Below are 22833 nucleotides of genomic sequence, written 5' to 3'. Positions count from 1 at the left end.
AATGAATGAAATAGTGACACAGTACATCACTCTGTGTGAGGTGAGCAGTCTTGAAGCATGAATCACACTTACACATGTCTAAGTGGAGTCATTTTAGAGACATTAAAGTTCAGAAATACAGTTTACATTTCAGAATTTCTTTGTAAACACATGGTTTATTACTGGCTTCAACATTTGTATCTTCTGCTTGTGTATTCATTGGTGTAAAAAACAGAGAATAATTTAAGACAAGTTTCATGGTGAACAAGTAGATTTTAAAATGGCAGTGAAAATTAAGGATTTTATTATTTGCAGTTATGCATGTTATTAATAAGACTGGCTAACTGCAATATCCTGATGTGCACTGTAAAAATATACAAGACATTAACACCGAAAACTGACAAATCCGAGAGTTAAAATTGAGATTTGTGTCATGGCAGCTCATTATTTATTTCTCTGCAGATGTATGTTTCTGATAATTGTATTAAATTTTTTTTGTTTTTAAAGAGAAACCATAAGATACATTGCTCTGAGTTCCCCTAGCTTTCACAGCAGGCATCAACAGGGTGAAATCCTAATAACTGTTGAATAGCTCTCCACTATATGTCCCAAGAGGCGAACAAAAAAAATCCACTAGTGTTACACTGCTGTCTGAAGGCCATTTAAAAGCGGCTTGTTAGCTGAACTGAGCAATAGAAAAGCTTGCAGTTAAACTGTTTTGCTATCAGGTGTTCCCACTGCAGTGGTAAACTCCTAAGTGGTTTAACCCATAACAGAAACATAACAAAATGTGGTGATACAAAAGGATCAGTTTTTCAGGAGTTACCCATTTGGAATTTTACAAATATACTGCTATATGTATAATAGCAGTGTTTTATTTGTGGTAGGTATGTTAGGATGAGATTCGAAATCCAATATGCAAACACACTATAAATAAATCCAATCATGCAAAATCTTTCACACATGGTTTATCTTTCTGAGAGTCCACATAACGAAGTCAATCAAAAAATATAAAGTTTAAGCATGTCTGTTCAATTTTCCAGTCCAAATTTAGAAGAAAAAAAAATAACATTCGTATTTGGTTCTACCGAGATATACACGACTATCTAATTTGCAAGAATCTGTCAAAATCTGCTTATAAATTGTCCTTCTAGGTGGATGGGTGAAAGAGTTAGAAATGGGCAGAATCAACAAAGGCTTCCTGAGACCACTTTGTGTTCTGCCCCATTTGAGAAGACAAACACATGCTATGAATAACCACTTGGTAGACTTTTCCTTGAATTTCTGTGATTTTCTATGTAGTCCATAGTCTATTTCCAACCTGTTCTATAAAAAACCACCAACAGGCAGTTACTGCAGACCAGACATAAATGCCCTGCCTATGGCAGCGAATTATAGTTCCCCACTGCAATGTCATTTCAGTTTCATTCTTTGAAATACATTATAGGTGACTCTAGATTGATGTTGGATGGAATATCATTATATGATAAAATAAGGACTCTAAAGATATTATATGTCATTTAGTATGAAATTTTTACTCAATCTTCAAAAGAGCTACTTTTTCTCAGACTGCAGGCTATGGTGCCAGTGGAATTTTTGATGGACTACTCAATGAAAGTCCTAGTTGTATGATATAATATGGAAACAGTACAGTGTGAGAAGTGCACCACCAGTAACCAATACAAGAATCTTAACTTTTTCGTTTACTAAAAGTCAAGCATAAACTACAGAAATTTCATTAACTCTGTCTTCATAAGTAATTTTTAGCATGTTTTGAAGCTTTGGATTGGGCTTGTTTTGACATTTTTTGTTTGGGAATGACTTTCTTGGCTAGAGGACATAGAATACAATACAAAAAATAGGCATAATTTATCTCAGATAACATTCTTTTCTTCCAAGCATGCTCTTCCCTTTCTTCTTCCTCAGATGGAGTCTCTTAATGATTTGTTTAAGATCATTAAGTGAATACATAGAACACTCTCTCCTGTTTTCTATGTTTATTTTTGACCCCATCACAGGTCATATACTTAATGCCAATGTTGATATTCCTTGCAAAAAGTGTCAAGAGGCTCAGTACATCCAGCCTGAAGGAAATCAATTTTAGATATAAATGGGAATGTGAAAGTTGTAAAATTTTATGCAGTTAAGTTGAATATGTTCTGTTTAAAGTCACTTTAAATGTGCAACAGCAGGCTTGCTGCAAGGGAAACTGGAAAGTTGTATAATGAAAAGAGGAAGACAAGAGAACACAAACTTGGAACATAAATGTCCTTATCTGAATGTACATTTCAGCTCCCCAGCTCCCAATTATTTTGAAAGTTTTGAGCTTAATATGAAAGAACGAGACAAAGAATGTAGTTGGTTTTAAGTTTTGTTCCTAAAGTTTTCTCCTTGCTTAGGTCATCAATGAAAAAAATAAGAAAACAAGTTCAACCTGATGCCTGCTGGCTCATGGCAAGGGAAATGTTGAGTTCGTCATACCCTAGTAAACCAGTAATATTGTTTCCCAACTTGATTCTGATTCCAAGGTTTAAATATTGTGTGTCTACGGACAAGAGAGATAATAAATGCATAAGATATCTACTGTTTCTGGGCTCTGGTCAAGTGGACTACTGATTTAGGGCTTTCTATCGAGACACTCTGACTGTGGTTGTGATTACAGCTGGTGATCTTGGAAGAATGCGTCTTTTGAAAGACTGAGACTGTCAAAGGGTGATAGCTCACACATGCGGAGGAAAACAAAGAGGATCAATAAGCAACACACACAGGCCAGGAACATATTGGCATTTTAAATTATGTTAATTAATTTCTAGTAGCAAGATAAAATATGGAAATTTTACCCACTGAAAATCAGCACAAGAAAGAAGTGGCATTTTAAATGAAAGACGGTTGTTAAAACAGGCAAAACAGAAAAGAACAATCGCTAAGCAAAATTCAAAGTAAATGAGAAGTTTGTTAAAAACATTGAAAGTAAACTGCTTTCCAGATAAATCAGGGAATTTGTCAGACCACCAGAAACTGATGGAACAGCACAGTGGTTTTCTTTACATCCTAGATCATGGTGTAAAGATCCCATTCAGACATTGATCAGGTTTGCTTGGCATGATCTTGCAGTTTGTTCAAAGGCAAAGGGGACTTTTGGCAACCTTTGGCTTCAGGAGTGAGTCCCTGTATCCCTAATGGATGAGCTTGACTTCGAGTGCTTCTCAAAGTTGTGCCGCAGCCACCTGCTCTGCTTGCAGAGCCAGGGTTGCTCTGGCCATTCCCACCCTCTTCCCCTCAACGTAGCTGTGGGACCACAATGCTGGGAATCCCAAAAAACATCCACTGGTCAGGGCAAAAGTGCAGCCTGCTTGAAAAAATATACTTAGAACTATAATAGACTTTTATTTTCTCAACATTTGTGTAAGTATGTCAGCCAAATACTACTTATTTCAATATCAAAAGTGTCTCCAGGTCTATCTCCAAAGAACGACATAATTTCATTGCACTAAAAGGAGTTAGCAGTAGCCAAACTGATGGTAAGTAGATCTACCCAATTACTGACAAAGCTGTACGGTAGTTTCAAAACATTGAACCACTCTGTATAGTCATGCACTATGATTCACTAATCACCCTCCTTTATACTCTAATCAAAGCAAATATAGCCATCTCAGCTTGTTTTATCCAAACAGTTAGAGATTTTCTTCCTGTTATAACCTCCTTACACAATAATTTAACACAATTATTTCTTACAAGTATCCCAGTCATCAGTTATTTCAGTGCATTAATAACCTGAATAGAGTTTTCTGTTAACATAGTAAGAGCCATAACCCAGTTTAATAAACCCTTTTGGGGGAGTTACTTAGCTCAGAACACAGTTATTACTTCACCTATTTTTCCTCTGAGTGTATCCATATATCCATCTCATTAACAGAACCATTTAGAGTTTGTTCATATCAATATGTGAAAAAACCCCAGTTTCATTAATGTTAAATGGATGTAACAGACAAGAAATATTGTTGCTACATAGAAAACAAGCATTTGCCTGTATGGAGTGACTTTCAAGACAGAATATTCACTTTACAACATCTGATGGATACCATCAACTCTACAGGGAAACACAGGCTGGCCAATTCGCTGAGAGTTACACTGTAAGGAGATGACAGAACCACGCAGAGTTCCTAGGTATTGTAACTCATGTTTCTTTGCTTCACCCATTGGGCACTGTTGCCAATTTAATTTGCTATTCTTTCTAATACTGTATGAAGTAATAATAAATTAGTGGATAAAACAGAACAATGGAAATCTGGTTATTTCTTATCTAGTAATTATGATTTTACTCCATGAACTAGTATATTAATCAGTTTTCTTTCCCCCAGCTACTTTTTCTTTCATAATTATGCTTGTTCTAGAAAATGGTTGGGTTCTCAAATTACTTCAGAGTTTACCTCTCTTGGGAAGATAGAGTGAGCTATTGATAGGCACTGAGTGTAGCACTACAGGTTTGAATGACTACCTCCATAAGATAGGGACAGAATGTAGGGACAGAGAATAAAGTAAAACTATTCTGTCTCAAATGCAAATCTGCAGTGTCACTATGAACTATTTTTTTAGCAGCTATCTACTGGAAATTTATGATAATTGCTGTTAATTTGAGATTTAAAATCAGATAAACTATTATTTGAGATTAAAAATCAGGTAAACTATTGTTTGGCATCATGAGAATGATAGTTCAGTAATCTGAATCACATGGAATAAGTCCCAGAAGGTTTCAGCTCTATGTTATGTTGAGTCACCCATAATGTCCTACAATAACAGAGATTCCTAATCAGGAACTGACATGCATTTCAGGAGTAACTATAGCTATTGAAGTGATTAATTCGAACACACTTTCTCAAAAAAATTTCATTTCGGTGGTATATCTAGTTTCATCAATTTAGATTGTTAACTGAGATAGCCACAGAAGCCCTAAATAAAGTTCTCCTAAAATACATAGGAAGTTGAAACATTAATTATGACTGTCATTCTGTGGACTAGTGTTTTTGATGACTACTGTCTTCCAATAATTGTCTTTTAAGAAAGATAGTGCTGATTTTTAAACTATGTTGTAGATAAAGCATGAATATTTATTCAAACAGGGCCTTACGGCTACAGAGCTTCATGCTGTGATCCTTTTGCAAGGTCAGAAGTTAAGAGTTGTTGAAGCTTTCACAGAGAATCTACAAGAGTACTGAACAGCAATATAAGTAATCCAACACATTGTGCTACTGACTGACTGGTTCCATAAACATGTAAATATAGCAACACTTATTGGACACTAACACCATCCTGGTTTCTTCTGGTGTTTTAGGTATGATGTATAACGAGTACCTTGTTATTTAAAGTTACTAAATAAGAAACAGCTCTAGTGCTTCAGACCTAAGGTCCTGGGTATAGTGAAGGTAGTTACTCTTTTGTGTTGAAGCCCAGATCTGTGGTACAAAATACAGACATTTACATCTACTGTCCTAAACTATTATGTTGCATACTTTGGAATAGTTACTGCAATTTCATTCATTTTTGAGCCTTTAGGTGACTTCACTAGTGATACTTGAATAGGGAAAACTATCTATTAATTTGATGCAACACCCTCAGTTCTCCAAAGGCCATAGTTAAAGGATGATTCATTGCAATTTTAGGAGGGTGTGGAGATCAGTAGTTTTGTGGAACAATGCATATTTTTATGGTAAAATGTCTTAATGGCTACCTCCAAACATAGCATTGATCTATGGATTACTCATGAAACTTGTTATTCTTAACAGATATGTTAGCTTCTTTTTTTTTCCTTACAATATAACAAGGACCATCCATCTGATTATCTTTTATTTTAAAACAAGGTCATTAAAAGTTCTGTAATCTAAAGCATGAAGTAAGTCCCAAATGGCTATACTTTTATATATATATATATATATATATATATACACACATACATATATGTGCATGTATGTTTTTAATAAATATATAGATGCACACAGGATATATTCCTGGAAGAACTGATGTGTTTTATTATCATGACAATATCAGATTTCATTAGAATGTGTTCATGACATGCTTTTTTCAAAGGATAGGAAGGAGAAGTGGAAAATACAGAAAAATAAGTTGCTTCCCAATAAAAGAAAATAAGGAGTTCCAATTTATTAAATCAAGATTTAACCTGATGTAAAATTAGATTTTTGAACAGATTTGTAAATGGAATACATTTAATTATTCCTACATTCTGATTTCATGAAAGTTCAGAATTATCATATTTCCTAGGTGGCCAAAGTATTTGACCAGCTCTAGCTGCAATATTCCATGGGATTTTCGGGCCAAAACAGAACTGAGTTTTACATAAAATGAGAAATGTCAGACCATGTTTTTCAAAGCTGGTTGAATGTTCTATGACAATAACCAGGTGGTCTACAAAATATCTAGAAACTAAAATATTAACTCTCATCAGCCTTCCAATATTTGGGCTTCAATCCTATTCCATCTATAACTCTAAGAGGAATGAAACTGGGTTTCTTTGAGGTTCGCTTATTTACAAGACCGATCTTCTGGGGAATTCCTAAATGCTTATAAGGATGATACAGCCCTTTGGGAGAAGGAAAAGGGAAAAAGAGGAATCCATAGTGCAACTCCAAGCCAGATTGTAGATATTTTCCCTTTTCAGTTTTGGAGATTCCTGGAAGGAGAATTACATTTGCTGAAGAACTTAGTTGTCAAACTTTAGATGACTTTAAATGTTTCCTTGTGAATTACGTGCCTTCCAACCAAATCAGAGCTTTTCCTGGTTTTAATGCCAGCTATGGAAAGAACAGTGCAACTCCTGTCCCATTTACTCAGGAAACATATTTTCCATTGCTGTGCCAGAAAACGGCTTTAGATAAGTAGTGTTTTATGTAACTGAGTTTCTATTATGGATGACATTTATCAAGAACAGTCTTTTACACGTATATCATGAATGTGGAGGATAGGAGCAATGGCAAGTGTGTTGAAACCAGGCATGTTTGAATTAAAAGAGGTGGGAAAGCATTAGGAGACAGAGGGGTGGTGACATCAGGAAAAAAAAGAAGGAAGATCTGTGAGGAGTGAAAGAAAAGAGACAGGCCCACGGCACAAAGCAAAGCAGCAGGATGAGGTGAAAAAGTGAAAGGGAGGCTTGAGGTAAAAGGTGACAGAGGATCAGAAAGTGTAGCCTGGAAATCTATATAGGAAGCACAAAGCTACTCATTCTGAAACAAAAATACCCTCATCCCCTCAATGGTTCCAAAGAAAAGGGAAACTATAGAAAGGAAGGAGCAACAGACTTGTCTAGGGGAGGGAGCATCAGATCACAGAGACATATTTTAATGCTTGGTGCTGGATTTTTACTACTTCCAAAATTGCCTTTTCAAATAACACACATGAATGGAATTTATAGTGTTTCATTCTCTAACACAAACCATGCTTTCTGCTTTTATCAGTTCTATCCTGGGTTTGTTGCGATATTCAGCTCATTTCCCTCTCAACACATTCATTGCAAAGGCTTTCTGGACAGGAAGAGCATGGAACATTAGTGTCTGGTACAGCTCTGAAAATTGCAGAACACCATTCCAAATAACTTCTCTTTTTGCTGTGACTTTTTGGGACAGAATTAACTGCAGTGCATTCACTGGACAGAGCATTCCCATCAGTTTGCTTTTTGAGTGAGACAGCATTGGCAATATTAATAACCCATTAAAACTGAGACTTTGGCGTAACCTTGCAGCCTTGTATGAAATAAGCTTTAACAAACCAGTGAAATTAAATCTTTCTGCCCAATAGAAGGTTTAAGTAATAGGCAAAGGAGGGTCAGTATTACCCGCCCTTTCAAATTTTTCTTACACTAAGGCATTAAAAGGCAGTTTCCACTCTTAAAGTTCAACAGAAAATGTTGATCTGCTATAGAATTACATTCACTCACACATGGGTGCACACATACATTCATACACCTCTTTCTGTAGCAATCATAATTAGCATCTTTTCTGGCAGTTACCTATTTACTGCTCCCTAGTGATACAGGAAATTCTCTCTCTTTGGTATAAAAGAAGCCTTAGGAGAATTAAATCTTCAGCTGTGTTAATCCAGGTACTTTGAAGTTGATATGGAATTCTCCAAGAAGCAAATGTCTATCTGGAAGTTCAGTGTTTTTCATCACATACCATACTGAGCACAATGATGATTCTTTCAAAATTTTCCATTAAATTTTTTTGTTGTTCTCTTTTTACTTTTTTACTCTGGTTTGAAGGCTGAGCTTCAATACAAAACAAATTTTCAAATAAAAGTCATTAAAAAAACCTTGCCAAACATTTCAGTTTGAAAGTGTCAAAACAAAAATTTCTGACCTTAACAGAATGTCTTTTTCTTCCTGAAATAAAATTGTCGAGTTTGTCAGGTTTCCGTAAAACATTTTGCTTGGACGCGTTGGCATTTTATAATCTCTGATAAAATGTTCTGTCAAAATATTCCCATCTGGCCCTGTAATAAGGCAACAGAGATTTCTGCCAGTTGAACACAGGTCTTTTTTGTTCAGATACAGTCATCATAAGGAGAAATATGTACATACATAATCACAATTTTCTATGTAGACTCTTGGTTTTGTTACTCTTTCCTACAGTTTTCTTTAATATGAAAATGGAAGGTGAGGATGGGAATGTTCTTTCATTTGTAAGTAATCAATTTAGGTTACTCTGTAAACACACACACACAAAATTAAAATTAATTTAAAAATAAATGCAACTGTATTAGAAGAAACATATTCAACTGTTTAGGCCCAGCCTTTCTGGAGGAGGTCTTGATTTTTCCATTCTCCACAGAAGAGTGGATGTTATGAAATCATGTGGCATAAACAATAGGAAAGTGCTGCAAATTAAATGCTCTATGGATGTTACTGTTACAAGCACAGCAATCTACAAATTCAATCAGGTTAGTGTAAATAGGAATACTATGAAGAAATACCATTAGAATGAGCAATTTTTTTCTGAATAAAAAATTTGCTTTGATCTATTAAAATCCCACATTTTTGCGATATTCAAATATTTTGGCATGTAACTTTCATGGAAACAAACCCTTTAATGACTGCTCCACTAGTGCTACCCATGTCATGCCATCCCTGGTCCAGGCTGGAAAGGACCATGAGGATCATCTGGTCCAAACTTTCTTGGCAAAAGCATGGTCTGGTCAAGATGGTCCAGCACCCTGTCCAGATGAATCTTCAAAGTGTTCAATGTCGAGGAATCCACCATTTCCCTGGGAAAATTATTCCAATGACTGATTGTTCTCATTGTGAAAAATGTCCCTCTTGTGTTCAATTGGAATCTCTCCAGGAGTAACTTGTACCCACTACCCCTCCTCTTTTCCATATGCCTCCTTATAAAAAGGGACTCCCCATCTTCTTTGCAGCCACCCTTTAAGTACTGCAACATTATGCTGAATTCCCAACTGGTTCTGATGTCAGAGGACTCCAGCATGAACCTGGCATTTTCCTGTAGCAGTCTGTAAGGATTTTACTTTTACTTCAAGGATTTTTAAACTGTGCAGGGGAATTGATGAGCAGACCACAAAGTCATGGTATCATAAGAGAGAAAATTGCCAAAAGATGGCAGAAGACAGCAGGGAAATGAGCAAACAGAACTGGGCCAAGGAATTAAAGCTGCTTTCCATAAAACATTTTATTAATTATTTTTTTTTTTTCTGCTCTGAAAGTCTCAGTGTAATATTGATTTTAGGCTTCGGCTTGGGTTAGATTTATGGAGAGAAAGAAGGGTAGAAAGGCTGGCATTTCTGAGGCAGTGTAGCACGGTGCAGAGCAGCTGCAGCATCCTTATCTCTGCAGCATCTTGCCTTGGCCAAATCATGGGAGGGCCAAGACATTTCTGCTGTTCAGACTCATCATCAGTGCATTGTGAGCCATTAATACAAGCCACCCAGCACTGATTTTGTAGCATGCAGACTCTGAACAAATGAAAGTAATTAAAAGGATCATTTGGAAGCATGTTTGTGCAGATTTTATCAATGAGAAATGAGGTTAGCCAGTGCCTATAGTAAGAATCTGCTAAAGGAACTTGTTTAAAAACTCATAAACAGGCTTACTCATTTGTCTAAGAGATTGGAAGGGGATGTTTGGGGTTCCCAATTCAATTAATAATGTGCTATCTTGAATGTTTAGTTCTGGTAATAGTTTTATGATATGCTGTTCCTTACTTTCAATATATACCGTTTTACATCACACTGAACATGATTTGCCTATAACACCACTTTCCTGTTTAGTTTCCAGCTGATGCTTTTAAGCCCCTTTAGTGGGGCAGACTAGTGAGATGTTGCTGATGACCAGCCTAGGATAATACATACCTGGAAATGTCAATGCAACTCAAAGCGGCCAGATTGCAACCTTCTACCGCTTGGCAGAGTGATTCACACCTTCCCCTCACCTGTTCCAGTAAGTGAAATCCAAAGAGGTTAAAAGAAAACAAGATCTGGAAAGAGCTGGGTGGGTGTGTGGGGAGGGTGGGCACAGAAATGTAAGGGAGGTCCTTAGACCTATACTTTTAGGAGACATAGTTTACATACTTCTGTTCATGCAAAGACACAAACCCCATTTTTTGCTAGGAAGATATCTGCACTCTAGCAACTATATGCATTCCTATTGAAATACAGAAGAATTTTACATAAGTAGTAGTGCTTCTGTGAGTTTGAAAGTCTCAGGAATTAGAGAATGAGATTTCAAGATTTGTAGTAAAATGAAATTAGAAACATTGTCTCTACCAGGAGCAGCCAGGCTGAAGTAAATGGCAACATGACAATTCATCCCGCTTGAGGCTTTTATCTCCCTAAAGACAGCTAAATAAAACCCTAACAAGTTACTCTTTTTTTTTTTTCCTTCTTTCACCTCATATAATTATTTTAAAAACTCTGTGCTTTCAATGCACTATTGTTCCAAATCTGAAGGAAATTTTCAAAACGACTAATTTCTTTCTTTTCTTTAAGTAGAATTGTGATATGCAGTTAATTTCATAAACTTAGATGACATGGGAACAAAAGAATAGCTTAAAATAACTTCAAGCATTTCTATCACTGAGAGTGTGTGCTGAATATAACATATAATTTTCAAATTTAATCTCTTGAACTCGCATGTTTTATAATACTGAGTTTACTCATTGAAAATTAGATACTGTCTGGTGGAAAAAAATCTCCGCCCAGAACTTTATGAAATAGTAAACTGGAAATTTTCCCCACTTCTTAGTGAAACCTATTCTTAGAATTAAGTCATTTAAACATTTGAGGAATATTTTGGAGGTATAAAATGAGCAGAGTGACAAGTGCATTCAACTATGAAGCCTCAAGAACATGAAGACTGGGATATCAGTTCCATCTATATACTTCTTTGCCTAGAAATCCACACTGACTCAGCTGTGAGGTTCAGGTGATGAATCTGTGATGGCTGAAGTTAATAAGAGGCTGTTTTTCTAGTCCAGTGGATAGCAGTTTATTCCTTTATTACCTGTTGTCTGGTATATTCACCTTCAGATATCATATCTTTTTACCATTTTACAGAGGATTGACTTCAAACAGAGAGCAAAGCAACCACTTCAGACCTTTTTTTTTGTTTTAAAAGGAAGAGGTTTGTTTTGCCTTTTTTTTTTTTTTAATTTAAATTTTCTATCTCTTAATTCAAAAATTCTACAGAATTGTGTATGATTACTTTCAAAGTTTTTATGTAGCTAGTCCCTCACTGGCATCCATAGACTGATGTTTAATAATTTACTACTTCTAGGGAATCAAGCGTGTACCAGCATCCAAGTTCCTATTTATTGATACCTTATTTGAGAGGTGCTAACTGAAAGTGCCAGCATGTACCGCACAGACACGATATTAGACAAAATCCACTTATGTGGAGACAGAAAAAAAAAGAAAACAAACTCAAGAGAAGTTAGTATTTGTTTAGAGTGTGTTTTAGCATACAAACTTCTTATTTCTACATGGTGCATGCATTTTAAATTTTATCTTATGACAGCTTCAACTGAAACAGTTAGTAAACCAAATTACAGCTGCAGATAATTAGTGTATCTTGTCTACCTTCTTTATTATGTAATCTGCTGGATTTCTCTTCCCAGATAGTGCAAATACCCTGTACTGTACTTTCCTTATTATACAGACATCTTAATTCTAAGAACTAACACTATTTGTCATGATAGGAAGCAGCACTATAGCATAATGAATACTCTCATTTCTTCTAATTTTTAATAAAAAGTTTAAGCAGTTAAACTGTTCATTGGTGTTCATTAATGACATTGCATACTTTAATAGTGTATTTATTATGCAGCCATGTAGATAGAGCAGAAAAGATGTTCTGAGGATATTTCTTATTCTCTAGTTTCAAATGCTGCACCCATTGATTGTGAATCGTATTTATTCCAATTATTTTTTCCAGGTTGAAAATTACTCCTGTGCCAGGCCACGTTGTTGTTTAGGATTATCTGCCAAGAAGCCTAAGAGATAAAATCTCTGGCTCTGCTTTTGTGACAAGTAGTCCACTCAAGCATTTGCTGCTCCTGACAATAACCCATTGCATGTGATTTCACACATTAATCAGAAGGAAAGCCAGACCAGAAGCAAACATTTAAAAACAGACATATAGGAAATAGTGAAAACATGCAATGCACATGTTGACATTTTAGACCATAAGTATTTTTGTTGGAAAAGGTTTTCTTTAGGTATAAGGCTTTCCAAATTCTGGTAAATGATATGCCACAAGTAGCAACAACTGAACTTGCTGTTTCTGTTCATGCAAATTGTCACAATTCATCTGCATTTTTATTCATCCAGCTGGAGAGTACACTATGATAGTGACGTTTGCTACAAAGACATTTGCCTGTAAGGAGAGCCTGATCCTTTCCCACTGACACTGTAGGTTGCAGCTTTCAGAGTGGTAATGACTTTCAGTCACTTCCAATCTGGATAATAAAACTCAACCCAATAATTTAGATGTGAAAGACTATCATGTCATTATTACAAAATTCCTGAGCTCCTGCTGCCTCCTGGGACTACTCAGAAATAGGTGTATTTTTGGTACCACGGAATGATAAATTGCAGAATATTTCTAGAGTTTAAATATTTCTGAGAGAGCAATTCTTCACTCCCTGCTGTTTACAAGGGAAATACTGTCTACAAATAATACATTACATTAGCTGTCCTCTTTATCATAAAGCCACGTTGAATACTTGCAACATTTATAAAAAGACACCAACTGATTGCAAGATGAGCGTTACCCTTGAGCAAATTATGAACACATTTATTTCAGTCTTATGCGTTTGAAACTAATTTTCTGGTAATATCAAAAGTGTTCATAGAATTAATTTCCTGTCAGTTCAGCAGTATTCAAGTGAATATTTTATGATTTTGCATTAGCTGTATTTGTCTAGAGTTGTGACATGATCGAGTCATTCTCTGAGGGAAACACATTAATAATTAAACTCTGTCCAATGTGGAGTGCTAAAGATGACAGCATAATTGTACATTTCAGAGACCGTTTCACAAGGCAGAGAATGAGAATTGCCCTGCCACCATTTAAATGTCAATTTAGAATTTCTTTCTAAAATTAAGACAGTGTTGCAGAAAACAAAAAGAAAAAAAGAAAGGATAGAAAAACTGTGTCAGATTTGGAACCTTGTCCCCTTTTTGCTTTCCCTTCCTTTTAAAATGTGAGCTAAATGTAAATGGCATTACAAGAAGAAAAGGAGAAGGGAGAAGGCAGATAAATGATAATATCTAAGATTTTTCCCCCCCTCCCACCTTCTTATGGCAATATAATATCATCACCAATTGTAGTACTAGAGCTGTTTAGATGATAAATGCAACATGCATAGATTAGCTCCAGAGAAAATACTGCTGCCTGACACTGAAATCTTTGATTGGTTTCAGTCCTTATATTTGACTCTTTTTTGCCTTGATAACTTCAGCAGTATTTTAAGATTTTAATCTACTTTCTAGTCAAATAGCCATGGATAGTTCACTACATTATTTATTATTTTTCTTTTTCAGCTTCTGAAAGTAAAACATTATTGGGCTTTAGCTAAGAGATCTCCAGAATTTCTGAGGCATATATTTGGCAACAGCTTAAGCCTCCCCAAAGAAAAGTGCCGGTACTATTCTGGACAGACAGCTGAGCCACATTTACAGGTTGCACATGCAGACCACTTAATGAACACATATCCTTGAAAAATGCATACGTTAGAGACATACCAATGTTTCCATAGGACTCTCCTTTTCCCTCACTGCCTGTGGCTGACACAGTGCCAAAGAAAGCCCCTTTAGACTAGAACCCAGGTGATGCCTCCCTCATTCACTGCATCTTCTACCATTTCCTCCCTACAGCTTTAGACAAAAGCCCAAATGAGAAAAAGTAGCTGGATGGACTCAAACAAATAGGAATAACTGTAAGATTGCTTCAGATCCCACACACGCTGCCTCTGTCTTCCATTTTCCCTACTCTGACTCACTTTTCTTGCATGTTCTTTTCAGTTGATCCCCTCCTGATAAATCCTGAATTTCTTTTAGTATAAAAACATTTAGCAAATTGTATCCGCCTCCTACTATCTCTACGTTCATTTGCTCCTGCTAAATCTTTTCCCTCACCCGTATTTTTTTCCATCTCATCCATTTAGATTATAAGCAGCTTAGGAAAAGCATTTGGTCCTCTGTCTCTGTACCTCATCTACCACAATAGTTGCTGCTTGGCCACTACCATATGAAACATGATTTATCATAATAATTCATTTCATTTCACTCAACCCACTTATTTCTCTGTGGTATAATTCAAGAACTATGTAGGGCAAATAGGAGCTTTTAGTGATACAATCCTTGTGTATAAGGGGCACGTTTCAGATTTTTTGGCACACAAATGTAAAAGAGGAGTATTTTATCTCAATGATTTGCCGATTTCAACATTTGGTTCTATTTTATGAGCCAGTTAAATGAAAAGAAAGTGAGCATAAGAGAAATTGCTATGATGCTAAAAGTGATTGATACCCCTTACCAATGTTTGTATATGCTCATAGTTGGGTCTCACTAGAAATACAGTTCTCAAGTACTACTTAATTTTGCATTTGCTAAGGATGACTTTCACAGCAAACTTGGAATTTTAACATTATTTTAATGTATCTAAGGAATAGTATAAAAGAACATCTGACTATGAAATATACGTAAAAATGTTAGTATTTTTTGCACTTCAATTTTTACCTGTATGTGTAGAGAAAAGTACCTATATGTTACTAAAGACAGCAAATGCTGTTGGCATATTTACACAGGAAATGAAAGAGAGGACATTAAAAATATGACAATAAAGGCTATTCATAAATCTGTAGCATGTGAAACCATAGTTGGATTGGACCAACATATAGCAAAGTGAAATAATGTATTTCTTCATGTTGGATAACTAAAATGTAGTTGTTTTAAATGAGTATCCCTATCTGATCATACAAGGTGGCAGTTAAATTACATGTGGTTCATTTTTTCTTGACATCCGATTATATTACTTGCTTGTTTCAGTACAGTTGTCTATGCTATGTACATTCATGCAGCCATCAAGCCACTTTTAAATTTTATGAAACTAGCTAAAGAAAGAGATGCTGCTTCTACAGAGTGATTATACCTCACATAAAAAAATATCAACCTGTTTCAGTACGGACCTCCTTACTCTAGTAAAATATTTGACCACAGAACAAAGCACAATGGATCAGTGTTCAGTATCCCTTTCATTATTTCTGAACACACTTTCATCATGTTCTTTATTCTCTACACTTTCAAAAATTGAAGTCTCTCCAGTATTCAGATGTAAGTGCTTGATGACGCTCAATTGCTTGTATTTTTTTTTGGTTTTGTTTTCCCCAAATGTTTTTGTTTTATATAACATGCTAGCACAGAAGAAGGTCTTTTTCACCTGTCATTATTTGCAAAGTTTGTAAATAGGATCACATGGGATACTTAATGATTCACACTCCTAGGAGGCTGATAAATTGTTCTGATTCCAAGAGGAGATAATACTAAGGAAGCTGATAGGATTTATCAGATATGATTCTTTTCCTTAGAAAGAATTTTAAACTACTCCTCCAGAACATTCTTTTTGAGGTAATTTGTCTTTGATTCCAATGCACTTACCCAGAAGAGTGTGAAGGGATGACCTGTGGGCATGCAACATGTAGCACTTAAAATTCTGTACTTTTTGAACAAATGATGGTATTCGCACCTGGGAAACGCTTGTCCAGTAGGTCCCTTTGGTCAAGCTGTGGCCCAGGGGGAACACAAAACACTGAAAACAAGTGAATCTAGTTTAATAAATATTTATAGATCATAAGTATTCATCAATAATTAAAATGTTAATGCTAGTACTTTAACAAATTCAAATGTTATGCATGCACATCCCGGGATTAATGCACTAGAAACCCTTTCTCTGCAGTAGAAAGGACGATGGGTTGATTCTTGGTGACTAAGTTTGGTGTTTTTTTACCTAGACCACACACAGGTCCATGGCAAACTCCAAAGAGAACTTTGTGAGACTCTGCCGTATGTTTGTGGCAACAAATATTTGCCGGTTTTGTGTTTCTATGAATTTTCAGATTGGAAATAAAAGCTTTAAGCAAATAATGCAGTCCTTCAAGAGGAATGAGCATTGGTCGTGTTCTAAGTCAAAGTAAGCTCTGAGTATAAAAACCATCCCCTACTTAAAATAAGCACAAAGCAGGGCCATGTCAGAAAAAGTCAAACTCAAATGAATGGAGGGTTGCTTTGTAGCACTTGCAATGTAGCGCAGAGATAGCTGAGCCAGTAGCAGCAGCATGAATCTCAGCATGGGTTTCTCTTTTCCAGTCAGGTCCTTCCCTAGCAACTGCTGTTTGTTTTGTCTGTGTTTTAAGGACTTGCAATCCAGCAGTCTAGGGGAGAATCCTTTGCTTAATTCACAAAGAAGAGCCTATTTGCCTGTTCACCATACTTTTAAACTTAGTAACACAGGTGTTTTGTCATTAGAAGTAAATTTTCAGAGACTTTTTGTTCCTTACTATTCCACCTTTTGTGCAACTGAAACCTCAATTAAGATGTCATTTTCCCCATCTAATGTCGATGTTGTAGATTTTTCAGCTCTGTTGACATCTTCCTTTTGTTTTGTCTTACTATACCCTAGAATTTAGTATGCTGAGCCTTATTCTTGCATTACAATCTGTGTATGTTGTTGTTGATACAGTTTTACCCATAAAATTTGTCCTTGCATGCATAGCTAGAACTTCATTAATGCAAAGGAGGGCACTTCTGCTATTATTAGTAACATCTAACAGAATGAATATCTCTTCATAGCCGAAGGAGACAGAATGGTTTCCCTAGACAGTGATTCAAGGCACTCAGGATCCTACTTTTCTACACTCATTACATAAGTAACTGAAAGTTTAGTGTCAACAAATTAATGTTCTTTTCCCTAAAATTATCATTTTATCATACAAAACTTTTATTATACTAATACCAGTTTATACTCAGTCCTTTTGCATGGAGAAACGTGACCTTTTGATAAAAATACCTATTTTAATCTAAAAAAAAAACAATCACAATCACCTTCCTCCCCCTCAAAAACCCTCAACCACCTCCTTCCCCAGAAGATTCATTTTACTTCCTCTAAGTGCATGAGGAAGCCTTACAAAAACAACACACTGCCCATCCAAAACACCGGCTATTTAGAACAAATGAGTCCTGCAGGAATTAGTTCTGGATCTTATGTTTCTGCTAATGACAATGATTATGATGAATAACTGGCTGCTGTTGTTGCTTTTTCTGCTGATTCCTCAGTTCTTGGTAGACATATTGGTGCTACAGTTATTGCTGCTGGTCCAAATGGAGAGTGTGAAGAGAATCCACAGAGATACAAACAAAATTTAGTAGCCAAGTGAATAATCTTGTAATTTTACAAACAGGAAGCCAAATTGTTAGTGATCACCAAATACACAGGAGGCATAAACCATAGCAGACCAGTGGGAGAAAATCCCAAACAAGACCTGGAAGTGGCTCTGTGTCATCACGCTTTAAACAAACAAACTAAAACACCTAGGGCCCCAAGTTTCTTTGTTTTTTTTCCAGTAAACTGAAATAGCCATATATTTAAAAAACAATCCCAAACCAAACCAAAGAAACCTCAACCAGAAACAACAACAACAAAATCAAACCAAACCAACCAACACAAACCACAACTGAGGCAGGATCTTTGCTTTTTCAATGTCACTAATTCAGATGCAGTTGAGTTTAGTAGGACAAATGGTCACTATCAGAGTCAAACTGTGTCATGACTCTTGCTATTATCTTCCAGACATATTTATACTATAAGGCTTTCGTAAATACTCCAGCTTTTTTTGCAATGTTTTGTAGCACTTAACATTGTATGGCTCTGTTTAATGAATGGAGCTACCCTAAAACACTCTGAGAACAAAGTAAATGCAAGATAAACTTATTTTAAAAAGGACAGCAAACATAAGGAAATATTTTTGATATGTGTCCAGTAACTAAAAATCTTCCTAGCTACAGATATTCTTTCTGATCAGCTTAGGAACCTAAAAAAATCCCATCAATTTAAACTAGGGCATAGAGTATCTCATTTATAGGCAGCCTAATATCATAAAGATCTAATGACTAGCAAGATACTACATGATACTGTGTTCTGTTCAATTCTTGATAGACTTGTCCTGCAGCACAAAAAGCCCCTGTCATTAGTACAGTTGATATTTGTTGTAATTTAGGGAACTTATTAATGAACTAATGACACAGAATTAGAACATTATGGTATTTCTGTAATTATGTGCAACTGGGGAGTTGACCTTACAGATAAGGCTCCTAGAAACTCTCCTAGATCTGAGCACAGATCTACTACTACATCTTAGTAGATGTCTATAGAATGAAACAGCTTTGGACAAAGGTATCCTCCTCAGGAGAGCTAATTTTCTCATGCCTGCTGCAAGAGGTTTGTGTCTTTTCACATTCCTGTTTCCAAAGACAGTAAAAAACACCCCTGGAAGTTTCCATAATGAAACAAGTCTGAAAACTATGAGGAAAAGACTTGTGGCAGGATTTAGAATTTTGGGACTATAGACAGCAGGACAGAGGGACATTGTTGAGATATGGAAAGAGGGTCAGAAATTAAAACGTGCAAGGTTCAAAAATGAAGGCCAAGATGCACAAAAAGTTCTTATGTCCATGAAGTTCCAAAGAATATCTTTAAATAGTCAGAGAATGGCTGATTTGTTTTCTCTTTTGAGACTTACATCCAGACACATGGTGAGGGCAAACTATTTGCTCAGAAACTCTATGCAAAGACTGATTAATGTGAAAGTTTAAGCGGTAAAGCCGAGGGCTCACACCATCAGAGGTGGGCAAAGAAGATGTTTGGAGACGCATTAGTGTGACACCAGGAATTCTTGTCAGATGTTAAAGACAGCAAGCAGATTCAGCCTGTTGCAGCAGTCTGGTAAGTATCTAATGTGAAAGCTTAACAGAAGTCATAGAATTAACAGTCAAAATTGATGACATTTTAAAAGCCTCCAGGGATTCCCAATAACTTTAGTATTTAAATACTGAAGGATTGTAGCTGATATAAATCATTAATTCAATCAAGTCAAAGAAAGGAAAAAATTATTTAGATAGTAACATGAAGAGAAATTTAAAAAGGGACTGTGCCATTTCAGAGCAGTTTTAGGTGCAATTTATCCTAAAATGGCTTCATACTTCTTGTGTTTAAATATCATGACATACACTGGTAGACTGCCTTGAAAATAAGTCCTCATCACTGACGGCACTGATTTTTCTAGCAGCAACTGAAGTCAATGGCAATATTCCCACCCTGCTTTGTGGCTTCAACATAAAGCCAAACTGAGAAATTAATCCTGAGACCAAACATGCTGTTTGCAGCCAGGATATGACACAACTAAAAACCTTATTCGTAGAGTGTTGTTTATTTTGGTGCATTTTATTTTATTTTATTTTATTCTGGTTTTAAGCTCTAGATTTGGTACAGGACAAACACTTGAGAGATGCAAGTTTCCCCTATTAAAATGGCTTGTTTGTACAGGCAGAACGAAATTTAACAACACCAAAAGCATGAAAGGATCCTAATGTGTGACAAACAGGCTGCCTGGTCCCCTCCCCTGACTCATCATGCTCTGACTCTCTGTAAAGGAACTGTTTGCACTGGAGCCCTCCCATGGGCTGGCACGTAAATCTTAAAAATATCTTCGAAGCTCATCTGCTGTAGTACTTCATTTTTAATGAAAATGGAAGATGCCAACCATAAGTAGTTTTGATACGCCAAGTCTTTCCCCATAATGCCAGCCTGTTACATCTCAGAGGAGTCAATTTAAACAGACACATATTTCTAGGACTTGTTTGTAAGTTTATGATTAAATGCCCTTAGAGATGCAGTAAAAAAAAAAAGCCCCAAAACCTACAGACAAGAAAGACCCAATAATACGTCATTTTGACAATTAAGCTGTCAATGTAAGATTGTTAGCTTCAATATATTCTCATGAGTTTGATTTATTTGGTTTTCAGTACATATTTTGGATGAGATTTTTACTCAGAAATAAACATCTTTCCAAAGAAAAATTGTCATTCCTCTTTCCAGCTGGCACATGGCTTTTTTCCTAACCAAGTCAAAACCAATAAGGGTGCTAGATATTAATGTTGGAGAGATTTATTTTCTTGTAGACATGTAGTAAAGAAGCCAGCATAAAAGTAACTAGGTATTAGCCTAGAAGACTTCTAATTCTGTATCAGACTTGGTTGTCCATGCAAATTAATATTTACTATTCATTTCAGTGCAACTTTAAAAAAAAAAGCTTTTTCAGTAAAGGTTTTATCCAGTCATGGGAAGTAAACGAAAAATATCAAGATACTTGTAAGATTTGTCACCATTAATTCAGAGCGTGGACAAAAATAACGTTAAGAAACCGAGCTTCATAAAATATTTGGAATAGTATTTCAAAAATGTGGAGTTTATCTTCCCCACATTCAAGAGCCTGCATAAAGGTGTCTCTGTAACCTTTGCCTCCGAGAAGCATAGAAACAATGGCTAAATCTCAAATATTTAAATGAAGTTCTAAAATGCCAGAAGTAAAGTATATTCATGTATTATTGACACATTAACAGGGTCATAGGACTTAAAATTCATTGGAAATAGAGAGGTACTAAAGAACTTTTAAACTTGGATTAGTTCTTCAATACTGCCACAGGAGGACTACATATTTACCACACTATACAAAGTATGATTATTCCACAACCTTTTCTATTTCTCCTATCAATCTGAGAACTTTCCTTGTGAGTAGGCTCACATTATGTGTGGTCAAAGTCATATCACAGACATACATAGAAAAAAATTTCAAGGGTTATAATTACATTCACATGTTGGCTAATTGGGCCCTCAGGGGCCTAGTTCCTAATTATAAGAGCATAAGCAGGAAAATACCAGTAAAAAAAGTATGTATAGAATGAGCCTGAGATTAAATGGGGTATGCTGGCTGTATAAAAGCCATAAAATTTGATAAGAAGGGAATGCAGTTGCTTGCCAACTATCTCTAAACCATAAATGTTTTTTTGATGCCATTATCAGAAGGAGATGGGAGGAGGCTGTGTTGTTTTAGAGGAAGTCTGCAAACGTCTATTGTAGCCTCAAGTGGAATTTCTTCATAATTGTAAGGAAATCAAGTAATGATTGAGTCAGATGAGAAAGAAGGGGGAAAAAAAAAAAAAAGAGTAACTTCTTACAGCAACTTTGAGCTCCAAAGAAGGTGAAAATAACCTAGAGGAAAAGAGGAAGAGGAGAGTCATGTGGTCATATGTATGTCAATAAGACCTAATAACCAGGAAAGAAATGGTTTAAAAGCTTTAGATATTCATTAGTTAAAATTGCATAAGCTTTAATGACACTGTTTATTAGTATAGCTAAAGGCAGCATTTTTATCTCCCGTAATTGAAAATCATAGTTTATTACCATGATTATACACTAGGTAAAATATACAGGCTTTACTTTTTGCTCCATATCTCTCAAAGGGAAATGCATACAAGAGTAAATTATAGAACTTTTACAAGGTTGTAATTTATTTTATTTCACATCAAATGGTATCCTTTTGACATATCTATAAAAGTCTCACTGTTTATAGTAGATGTGTATGTAATATTACATTACACCTCGTAAGAGAGAAACTGGCAGGAACCCTGAAGCTGAATAAGAACAAGATTGTCTTTATCTCTTAAACCTGTCATTTTAATTTTCCACTCTAGACAGTGCTGTATAAGTAGCCTGACTTAAGTTCCTAGTGGCTGCTAGACCACATTCTTGTAGTATTTTGAATTTAGTACCTAATCAAATTGCTTTGCTTTCAGTATTCTCATCTTGATTTATACGAATGGGCATATGGTACCTTTCTAAGTATACCTAAAGGAATACAGTATTTTACAGCATTCTAAATGCAAATCCTGTTTTCTTATTTATGCTGTTGCCAGTGTAACCACACCATTTAAAAGAATTTAAAATGAAATGCGGAAAAATTAAGATGACAATTTTAGCATTCAAAAGTCTTGAACAACCAACTTGATGCTCCACAAGTTGTGATAGCACGAAAACACTGTGAATGAATCAGGGTCCCCATGCCAAGCCCGCTCTTTGTGAAGTTGAAATTAAATGTCTACTAAAAAAAAAAAGTTAAAAATTGTCTGTCACTACCAGACTTGCAACCATATGATACTGTAGTTCAAAACAATTGTAACACTACTTTGCAAAAAAAGATGGATCTCACTTTCAAATCTGAAATG

This window comes from Patagioenas fasciata, chromosome 6 (assembly GCF_037038585.1).
Source record: "Patagioenas fasciata isolate bPatFas1 chromosome 6, bPatFas1.hap1, whole genome shotgun sequence".
NCBI lineage: Eukaryota > Metazoa > Chordata > Aves > Columbiformes > Columbidae > Patagioenas > Patagioenas fasciata.
Note: the sequence above shows the minus strand (reverse complement) of the source record.